Source organism: Stegodyphus dumicola, chromosome 3 (genome assembly GCF_044657685.1).
Source record: "Stegodyphus dumicola isolate Sdum_Otavi_A_Nest chromosome 3, ASM4465768v1".
NCBI lineage: Eukaryota > Metazoa > Arthropoda > Arachnida > Araneae > Eresidae > Stegodyphus > Stegodyphus dumicola.
This window is the reverse complement of record NC_140770.1, coordinates 113,262,635-113,273,319: the sequence shown is the minus strand read 5'-3', so window position 1 is coordinate 113,273,319 and position 10,685 is coordinate 113,262,635.

Here is a 10,685-nt window from a genome sequence, read left to right as displayed (position 1 = left end):
AGAAGAATTTTGTCCCAGCTTCCCATACTTGCTTGGCACTGCGATCGAAATAGTTTCTGTCGGAAATGTCAAACGTTCTATTCGGGGATCAGATTGCTGTAATCCCCGATATGGAATGCCCAGAAATCAAAGAGCGCATTTTATTGGGTCCTGTCGATCGGAAATCATATTCCTTTCAACCAGCAACACTTTTGCTTTCAATATCGCTCACTAAGAGAAGGAGCTTCTACGATGTTTACCATTTCAGGCGCTTTATCGCTCTTCTCTTTTCCGGCAAAAATACCACCGAGTAATCATTTTGCAATTAAAGAAATCAAAAATGTATCTTCATTTTTTGCTCATCTTAATAAACGTTTTTTAAGATTTCGTAGATGCTGATATCATAGTTGTTACAGTGACTAATTTCGCAAGGTATTTCAAGAGTTATTTTGTAATGTGGAGCAAAGTTAAGGTTATAATTTAAATAATGAATCGCATTTTTCTTTCATCATTTATTTTTGACGTTCTCAGCAATAAATATAATTTATGAAAATACGTTTATATTTTGTTTTAAAAGGAAATATCTGGTAAATGACGGCCTTTGTTAATTTCAACTCGACGTGTTTTTTCTCGATACGTCTTGTTGAATTTCAGATCTTGCATAGCTTATTTAGTATTACCTTTAAATTATTGCACTTTTCATGGCTTATTTGCATCCTTTTTAAGGTGGCTTGGATAAATTAATATCGGAGAGATCGCGATGGCCGCTTCATTATGCAATTGTCTAGAAATTTCCTTTTGGAAACCGTTGCTGACTGTAAATGTTGAGCCAATAGGTAAATTAATTTGGAAAAAATTACCACAGCGTAAAATTGAAAAATAAACAAAACAGATAACCTTAATTTGGCATCGATTTTCAATAAATAACGCTATGTTCTTGTTACATTTGCTCCGTCCATTGCTTTCGATATAAACAAGGTCGTAGTCCACACATTCTGTAAATTGGTTTTGTTCCTGAAGAAGAGGTCATGCATCTGGTCGCAATCAAAATTGACATACCTCTATTCAAAACTAAGCCTAAACGAAAGCTACTGCTTTGCCTAATCGTAATCTGACTAGCCAAGTTCCAAATCTTAAAAAAGTTGGTACTCACTCTATATATCAAAATAATAGAGTATTTTGTTGTTGTTGTGACTCATCTCACTAGTCTGATAATAACATCAGAACAAGTGCACGAAATTTATCGTGGTAAGGAGCGCAAGATTACACCTGTCGTTGGCAGGAGCCTTGAGCACCTAATAGGTGATAGTGAGATTTGGCTCAGTTTCGCCCCCAATTTTGATGGAGAGCATCCCGGGGTCCGAGGGTCTCCTACCCCTCTTTCCTTCCACCAAACCACACGAGAGAACTTTCGGCTCGCGGCATATTTATAGCCATGCCTCAGCGATGCTATACATTTACAAACATCCATGCCTTCTCCGGGATTTGAGCCCGGGGCTTAGGCACGATACTCAGCGACGCTAATCACAATACCGGTTGGGTGCCGCTAATCTTTTTAGTAGTGAGTATGATTGTTTGCTTTCTGAAAACGTGTTAGATATATGGATGTTAAAACTAAGAGATAATAAGATTTTGAATTGCTGTACCTGTTGAAGAGGACAATTGAATTTCTTGAAAATGCGGACATAAACAGCAGTCATGTTAGATCTAACATTATTAACGTAAGACAGGATGTGTAAAATAGATCATGTATAGGGTACACAGAGAGAAAGCATTGATATGAAAAATATGGATGTTCACAAAATTCAATTCCGTCGAAGGTTTAAAAATAAATTTTAAAAAAATTGAACTCATTTTTTAAAGTTAAATGTTTACGGTGAGCGTAACACGTGATGAGCTAAAAATACTGAAAGAAGTATGATAATTTAAACGCCTATTCTTGATCGCAGCCAATGTTTGAAAGAATATTTTGCAGGTTATGAAAATGTAATATATTGTCTTCAAACGTAAAATATGTCTTCAGAAACAAATGAAGACTTGCGACAGTTTCTACGTGGTAAGAAATGAAAGTGAAAGAATTAGAACAACTTTATTTTTTTTTTTTTTTTTTTTTTTTTTTTTTTTTTTTTGTCTCACGCAAAGAAGGTGATGTGACACTGGCAATAAAAGAAAAATGTTAGACAAGCTTATTTTTAGAAAGGAAAACGCAGTTGCAAATTCAATAAAAAATCATTTATAATGAACTTGCGAATTAAGTAAAATATCCAACTACGCTCTAATCGTCAATTTTGATGAAATTGTTTAAAACTTTTTTATTTCTTTATTTAAAAATTTATACCTTTATCTTCCCAAAAGTACTTTTGTTTTATCTTTTCGGTGATTAGAAGAAGAGGTATTGTTCTATATCGTTAACTGGAAGTTGCTGTTTAAAAGGATGAGATATGATGTTTGCAGAGGCACAGGATACTATAAGTACCTCTAAATTGAAAATGTTTCCTTTGAACAATTTTGGTGGTCTTCAGAAAATTATTTTGTAATTTTCTATTCATTTTTAAGTGCTCGGGAACAAGAATAGGTTCGAAATTTCATTGTTCATACATGGCAAAATTTTCTTTTCATTATATTTGTGTTCTGTATTCTAAGCCTTTAACGTACTTGTGTTTTTACTTCTCTTCTTACTACTTTTCCTTATTTTAAAATTTTTATAAAAAATATTTTAACTAGCAAAATATGTAGTCTACCACTATAGTGGCATTTTTGCCCTTCTGTTCTTCGAAAATGTTCTCAGTATATGAACAGTGTCAGATAGGAGTTGACACCTGAAGCAAATTTTAAAAATGTGCTGCTTTAAGAACAAAATATCAGAATAAATTTAAAGGGTTATTAAAACTGTTATAAATACCATATTATAAAACCTGTGTATGTTAGGGCGTTTCATTTTCCCCAAAGATATGATTTTCATATGACTTTGCTTACGCCCCCAAGTCTCAGTGATGTAAAAGATATGTATGCCAAATTTCAAGAAGGTTGATAATAATTAGGGGTTTCAGCCATTGATCACTTTTATTTTAAGCTAGTGAAATTTCTAATATGGAGTCTCTTGCACTAACTGGCTTCTCATGTATTCATTTATAGCAACTGCAAGGAGCCTTAGCCACGATGGTTCAAAAATGGCCGTATTTCCAGCTACCGATTAGAGCTCGGGTGAAGTAAAGTGACAAAGGAAATCGTAGAGTCACTCTTTGAAAATCGTCCTCCTTTGGCCCTGCCGTCGAACAGTAAACCGTTGCCCTCAATTGCCCATGGAAGTCTCAAAATATTGGAAGATAGAGTTTCAGTTCTAGTGACTGGCAAAGATTTCGAGCATTTGCTTGCAATACCTACTTCCCTGAAAGGCACTGGTGAGCAGATGGATGAAACAGTTCTTCAATAATTTCGGTTTGTGATTCGTGATAATATTATCGATACCTCTTTTGATACTAGAGCATCTAGTACAGGACTGATCCAAGCGGCATGTACCAAAACTGAAAGGAAATTCGAAAGAACATTATTGTGATTTTCTTGGCTGCACACCCATGAGCTAATATTGAAAGGAATGTTTGAGTAGTGTTGTGGCATTATATCGAGTGGTCCTGACGTCCAGAGTTTTCGAAAGTTTAAAAGTCTGTGGACGTTTTTTAATAAGACGTCATATATGACAATACTGGATGACGAAAGTCCTGTTCAAGGTTTTCTAGAAGAACAGAGAGTGAAAATCCGAAATGTCCTAAAAGCTGGAAGTCATCCTCATAGAGTAATGGAATTTAAAACTATGGTTAAAATATATGAGAAAAATTTAATAAGAGCCCTCGATGATATACTGTCAAGAGATATAAATATATTGATGAAACTCGGATTGTAAACCCAAAACGACATCTTTAACTTCTGTAAATTATATGAAAAAAAATTAAAAGCTTCATGAAAGAAGAGGTCTTTTAAAGGAGAGTTAAAAGAAAGTGTAACTTACAAAACAGCGAAGTTCTAGCAATATAGAAAATACATCAATAAAAATAAATCATTAAACCTGTTTTATGAAAAACATGATTTTTTCAGCTTTCCTATTACGGAAAACAAAGTAATTGAAAATATTACTATAGTAACTTTATGAAACATTCCACAATTATCCTGTGAACTGTTATGAATTAAATGGACTAAAAGTTTAGATTTATGTACATATTTAAAATTCTTACAAACAATTTGTGTTAAATTTCAGAGTTACTAGATAAGGAAACATATCTAGTAACTCTGAAATTTAACACATTTTTAACCCAAAATGCAGGACGAAATAAAAAATTGTGCTTTGATAATATATTTATTCCCTAATTCTATCATTTTAAGTAGTATTATGTTAAATAATATCAATAATTGATTTATTTGTACTATTTTTCACAAATTGGGTGTCAAACTTAGTCTGATACCTTGCCCTAAATAAGTTCATTATGAAAGATTCTCCAGATATCTCATACGCGTATATTTGTTATAAGGAAAATGCATTATATAACACATAAAGCTTAGTACAGCAAGTTAATAATGTAAACAACCTGGCATAAATGTTGATGCATAAAACAAATGAAACGGCTGTGAAAAGGCTGTGGTATGAATGGTACAACTGATGTGAGTTACAGGCTAGTGTTACAGGTGAGATCCTGACTGATTTTGAAGTATAACAGCTATTGACAATGCTATTGTTTGCAATTCTAAATACGTCTGGTTGCAGATTTGTACTTGCAAGTATTTTAGCCTATATGAAGCAGCTTTCAACACATGATTTACATAGATGGAAGCTATTCTTTTCTGGGATGTCAAATATATATTGTGTTGGGTTCACCGAATTATTTTAGGAAATCATTTAGTTAAATCTTTTAGTGAGATTTTTTGAAACGCAATCGTCGATACTCGTATCGCAAGCAACCTATAAAACATTTCCTGATGTGTGATTTAAAGCTAATATCTCGTAATGAGAATTAATAATGTTTAGTTTCGCTAACAAGCTATTTTTATAACAATTCTTTTTCTACTCTTCCATTTTTTCTGTAAGTCTTCACCAGAATGCTAATTAAGGTAAGTTTAAATAGTCAATGAATTTGGAGTTTAAGAGAATGCTGTTGTAGCTAACCAGTGGAACAATTTAGCCTGAGGCGTATAACTAACAGACTTGGACACTTACAGTAACACACCGCTTAACGCGAGGTATACGTTCCATCAAAGTCGAGCGTAATATGAAACAGCGTTACACGAGGTTAACTCATCATGTAAATAATGGGGTTAGGAGAAGATGAGTAAAAAATTGGTCAGGTATTTTACCATTAAATTTATTAATTATGTTTTTATAACAATAAAACAAAAAAATATTTCTTACAAATATAGAAACATAATAAACGAACATACATATAAAAATTAATAAAATTCTAAGTCGGTATGTTTGCATTGCAGATCATTCAGTCCCTTCTGTATTTCCAATTTTCTGCCTTTTTATCAAGAAGGTATCTAATGTAATTTGCGTTTTCCTTTTGCGCTCTGTAAGAAGGTGTTGGTAAGTGAATAAGGCATCCATAACACCCCGTATGCCTTTGAAGTATTGTGAAAATTTGGGTCATTCTCAATACATTGGTTCATATTTTCTGTTATAGTGGTCAAACTGGGTTTTAGAAACGCTGTTGAAAGTTCTGTTTGTTCTTCTTCAGAATCACTACTTTCAATATTTTTGTGTTCTTCTTGGTCCGCTAATTCCTTACGCTCATCATTAGAAAGACTTGTTGTTGTTTCTTGCACTATTTCTTTGACATTTTCCACATTTACCTCATCTAAACTGGTTTGTTTCGCTAATTCCGCTATTTCATTCATATCGACAGAGCGTCCAGTGTCACCGCCCTTGCTTAGATCTGGCCAAATGTTCTTCCGCAACCCTTTCAAACATTTTCCTGTTACCTCATTCTAAGAAAAGTTTATGTTTTCTACAGCATTCATGATATTGTAGTTTTTCCAAAACTCTCTTATTGATTGTTTTTCTTCTCAGTCTGTTTTTCAAACATCTGTCTAAATATTCGCCGCAAGTAATAAGCCTTAAAATTTGATATAACGCCTTGATCTATTGGTTGGATTAAGGCAGTTGTATTAGGCGGCAAGAAAACCACTTTGACTGGAATGCATGTTATTCAGTCAGATAAATTCGTTGGCTGGCTTGGAGCATTATCAATTAAAAATAGTGCTTTTGATTCAAGTTTTTTAATTTCGCAATAGCGTTCAACAGACGGGCAAAAATATTCTGTGAACCAATTCAGGAAAATTTTCATAGTTATCCATGAATTTTTATTAGACTCCCAAATTACAGGTAAAGTTGATTTGGATATTCTTTTCATCGATTTTGGGTTTCTGGAAAAGTAAACAAGTAGTGGTTTTAATTTGAAATCTCCGCTTTCATTACCACCCAGCAGAAGTGTTAAGCGATCTTTTGCAGCTTAAAATCCTGGTGCACGTTTTTCTTCACGGGATATAAATGTTCGTTTTGTCATTCTTTCCCAAAATGGCCTATTTCATCAACATTAAACCAATTATGGAGGATAGTTCCCTCGTTCAATTATTGTTTTTAATGTCGCTGGGAATTCAGCCGCCGCTTTCGTATCACCACTTCCTACTTCTCCTGTAATCTGTATGTTTCCATGTTTAAATCTATTAAACCGTCCTCGACTTGCAACGAAAGTTTCACTTGTGCCACTTGCCTCAACCTGAATGTAATTAAGAATTCTTCTAGCTTTTTCCATTATGATAGATTGGCTTAATGGCATATTGCGTTCAATTTCGTCGTCGATCCATATATTCGTTTTTCTATAAAGTCGTTTTTCCATTTCTTCCATTGTATTATTTCTACTAGAACGGGTAATTCTAGTTACAGAGCTTGTCGTAGTTGCAGTTGCCGATGACAGTATTTTTCTTTATTCTTAAGAATAGTCCTTATTGTTGAAGTTGCCAAATTGAATGCAGCACCAATTTGAGACTGACGTTCACCAGTATCTAATCTTCTAATCATTTGCAGTTTAGTTTCTAGTGGAATGCTTTCTCTTGTTGCTTTATTTTCGTGTATTTTATTATCACCCATTATAAAACTTAAAAATCATAATATTTGTCACTATATCAATCGTTATTTTATATAAAGTTTTACTTACAATAACGTCAACAAATGTTTGAAACGATAAAAATACGTTTGTATAACGCCGCTAGAAAGAAGAAACACAGATAAACTGCTTCGGATATCGGGAAGCCTAACGCAGCGTGAAATTTCGGGGAATTCCACAATTCAAATAAAAGATCGTTAAACCGAAACAGCGCTAAACGAAACAGCGTTAAGCGGGGTCTTACTATGCAAGGTTTAAGGCTCAGACTGATAGGTTTGAATTCCTGTTAGCCTGAAAGGAGGTTTCAGCGATAGGAAGTTATTTTATGTACAGTACTTGCATGCACTCGGAATTCAATATCCCAGTTAGAAAAATTCTCGGTAGTGGTACATCATATTTGTTGATTACTAATTGTACTAAAATATTTAGCTTTAATAAAACTTTTATAATTTTTATGGTCGGTGTTACTGAAGTTTCGATTTCTCATTTTCACTAAGGCAAAAATTCGTCAAAGGAAGGTTAATCAAATGTAGTCAGGCAAATAATTATGTTCAACTATCTTTGACTAAGTTCTTTCTTTAACTTTACCCTTTGATTAAGTTATTTTTTAACTTTTATTAAGTTTTTTGTCCTAAACTTGCATCCAACGTGCAAGTAATCAATCGTTTTATAATTCTCATATCTAGTTAATTAATTGATATTCATAATCGTACCTCCGCCATATCGGAAATCTGTGACCGTTTATTTTTAGAATTTCTCTGTAATAGCTAAAGATCTATTGAGGGCGGAAAGAAGGTATTAGAAACTAGGAAAGTACCTAATTTCAAACTGGTTTCTTAATACATATCGAGAGAAAAGAATATTGCCACGTGTTATCGGGGAAAAACGAAAATTAGCTAACTATCACTTCTTTTTACAAACATTGTTTTGCATATTATTAGAGATGCTAAGGCAACAGGAATCAGCAATAATTGAATAAATTTGTAATTTCCTTCAAATTTATGAAAATTACCTTAGTTCCATAACATCTCTAATAATCGTTATCCAGCGTACTACTTTTGCCTTAAGTTTCTCACAGCTTCGAAATATGGATTATGTGTATAGGAGAAATTCACCAGTATTTTAAAGTTAACGAAATATTTTGCTATACATTTTAAAAAGGATAAATTGCATACGTATGGCACAGTTGCTCATTTACTATTATTACTATTATTGCATCTGCTATTACTATTACTACATCATTCTCATTTACTACTACTATATCTGCCAATTCGTACAATAAAAGGACTATTTGCAATCAATCGGATCTCTTAACTCAGCATAGGTTTGTGAGTTGCAATTTGACTCGACTCTGACTGATAGATACTGTAAGGATTATGCTAATTTTATTAACAGTTAAATATTGAGTTAAACTTCCTTTCCTATCTCTTCTTAATTTCAACTTAACCACTTCCTGTCAGAACGTAGTTTTAGACTCACGTCTGAATGCTAATGAGGAAAAGCGGTATTTAACCGCGAAGTTCTAGTTCCTTTCTTTCTTTTCGATATCGACGAAACAGCTGGCACACTGGGTTAGGTGCTTTTCAGCATGTTGGATCCCTTCGATGGAATTTAAAAAAATGCATAAATAAATATAAATAAATAGCTTAGTACTGTGTCCTCCTGCAACTGACCATGCTAAACAAGGAACATTGAAATAAGGACCAGAACATGGAAAGAAGGTGCATGGTGGGGACTACTGAAACTAAGGGGAACACTTATTATGGTACACGTTAGGCATACAGTTATACAGTTATGGCACATGTTAGGCATACACTATCATGGTACATCTTAGTTATATTAAGGATATGCCATATAAAGGTACAGACGTAAAGATGAACAAATACATTACAAATTGTGGGATACGTTAAAAGAGTTCTGTGTTAATCATAAAATGAAATATAATTAAAAATAAAACAAGGAAAAAAAAACAAGACATTAAGTAAATTAATATATGTACAGAGTGGGTTGCTGGCGGCACTGTGTCCAAGGAAAGAAGTCACCCCAGGCTGTCAGCAGTGCTTTTAGCAATGTTAGTGCAGCCTCTAATGCAGCTGAGCTCATATTTATTGTTAATTGTGTTCTTGAAACATGCCGGCATATTGATTGTTGCTGGTCGTTTTAAATGTGAATTCGCTGTGTGCGGGCAACCAAACAGATAGTGATCTGAATCACCACTACTGCCGCGAATACATTGGTCACTGTCTCTTAGGCGAAATCTGTGAGGATAGGACATATATGGGCCATGCCCTGTCATATACTGTGTGAGGTGCGAAGAGCTGCTATTTAAATTCTGGTTAACTTTCGGTTGGAAATTATACTATCTTCTTCCTGTAGTGCTTGTCTCCCAGTAGTTTTGCCATTGCTTCATTAGTTCACCTTTTAGAGTAGTATTCAAATAGACGTGCAGAAGGGGCACACTAATGCTACTCACGTGGGGTTCATTGGCTACACCTTTCGCAATCATACCTACTGCTTCATTTTCTTTAAGCCCCGTATGGGCTGGAACCCATAGAATCTTGTACCTTAGACTTGCAGGAATCGAAATTAATAGTTTTGGTATGTCTCTGGCAATGGAATGTCTACTGCGGCCGCCTTGGATGGCCTGCAAGCTTGACATTAAATCTGTGTAAATTGCTTTATACCTGCCACTGGTAGCAGTAAAATCTGTCTTTAGGGCTGTAAGTTCTGCCTGAAACAGCGATGAAGCTTCTTAGCCCAGGAATGGATTACGTGGTCACCGTTAATTGCACACCAGGCACTGCCACTACCACGTTCTCCTTTGGGGCCATCAGTACAGACGGCTGAGAATTGTAATGCACTTGGAGATTTACAGCTTGCTTCTATATGTTTTAGTGAGAGATATACCAGATATTCTGGCTAGCACGCGTCCGCCTTTTTAGGCTACACTGTCGTAAGCTATTATTACGTTCGGCCCTACTTTAGGCGCTTGACAGCTTCGCAGTCAATTAGTTTTAAGGGGCTAACTCTGTTAGAATTTTCATAGCTTCGGCTATATCGTTTTAGTTAAGATTAGTTTATGTTATTTCTTAATTTCCTAAGTTGAAGCCCGAGTGTCGGCTTTGTTGTACAACTCCAAGACGGAGTTTTGTTAAACTTTAGTTGGAATAATAAAGGGTTATTTCACCCTTCTAACTTATTGTTTTCTACCTCACGAACTCAGGCGATTATTCGCTTACTAGTTCTTAAGATTCTTCACATTTATCTGGAACTTAGAAGTACACAATGGAGAATCCTACAATGCATATAGTGTGACTTTCCATACAAAGCCAAATTTGCTCACTGGAAATTTGACAGACAGACTCTTGGGCTCTTGTTGCAAAGAAATAACCATTTTCCCATTAAAATATTACTCAAAGGTTAAACTATGTTTAAATGTGTAAAATCCAGACAACATCAAGTTGTTTATTTTCTTACAAAAATTAAATAACTATCATAAACAACTTATCTATTTTTATTATTAACATATTTCCTAAATTTTTCGCAGGAAACTGA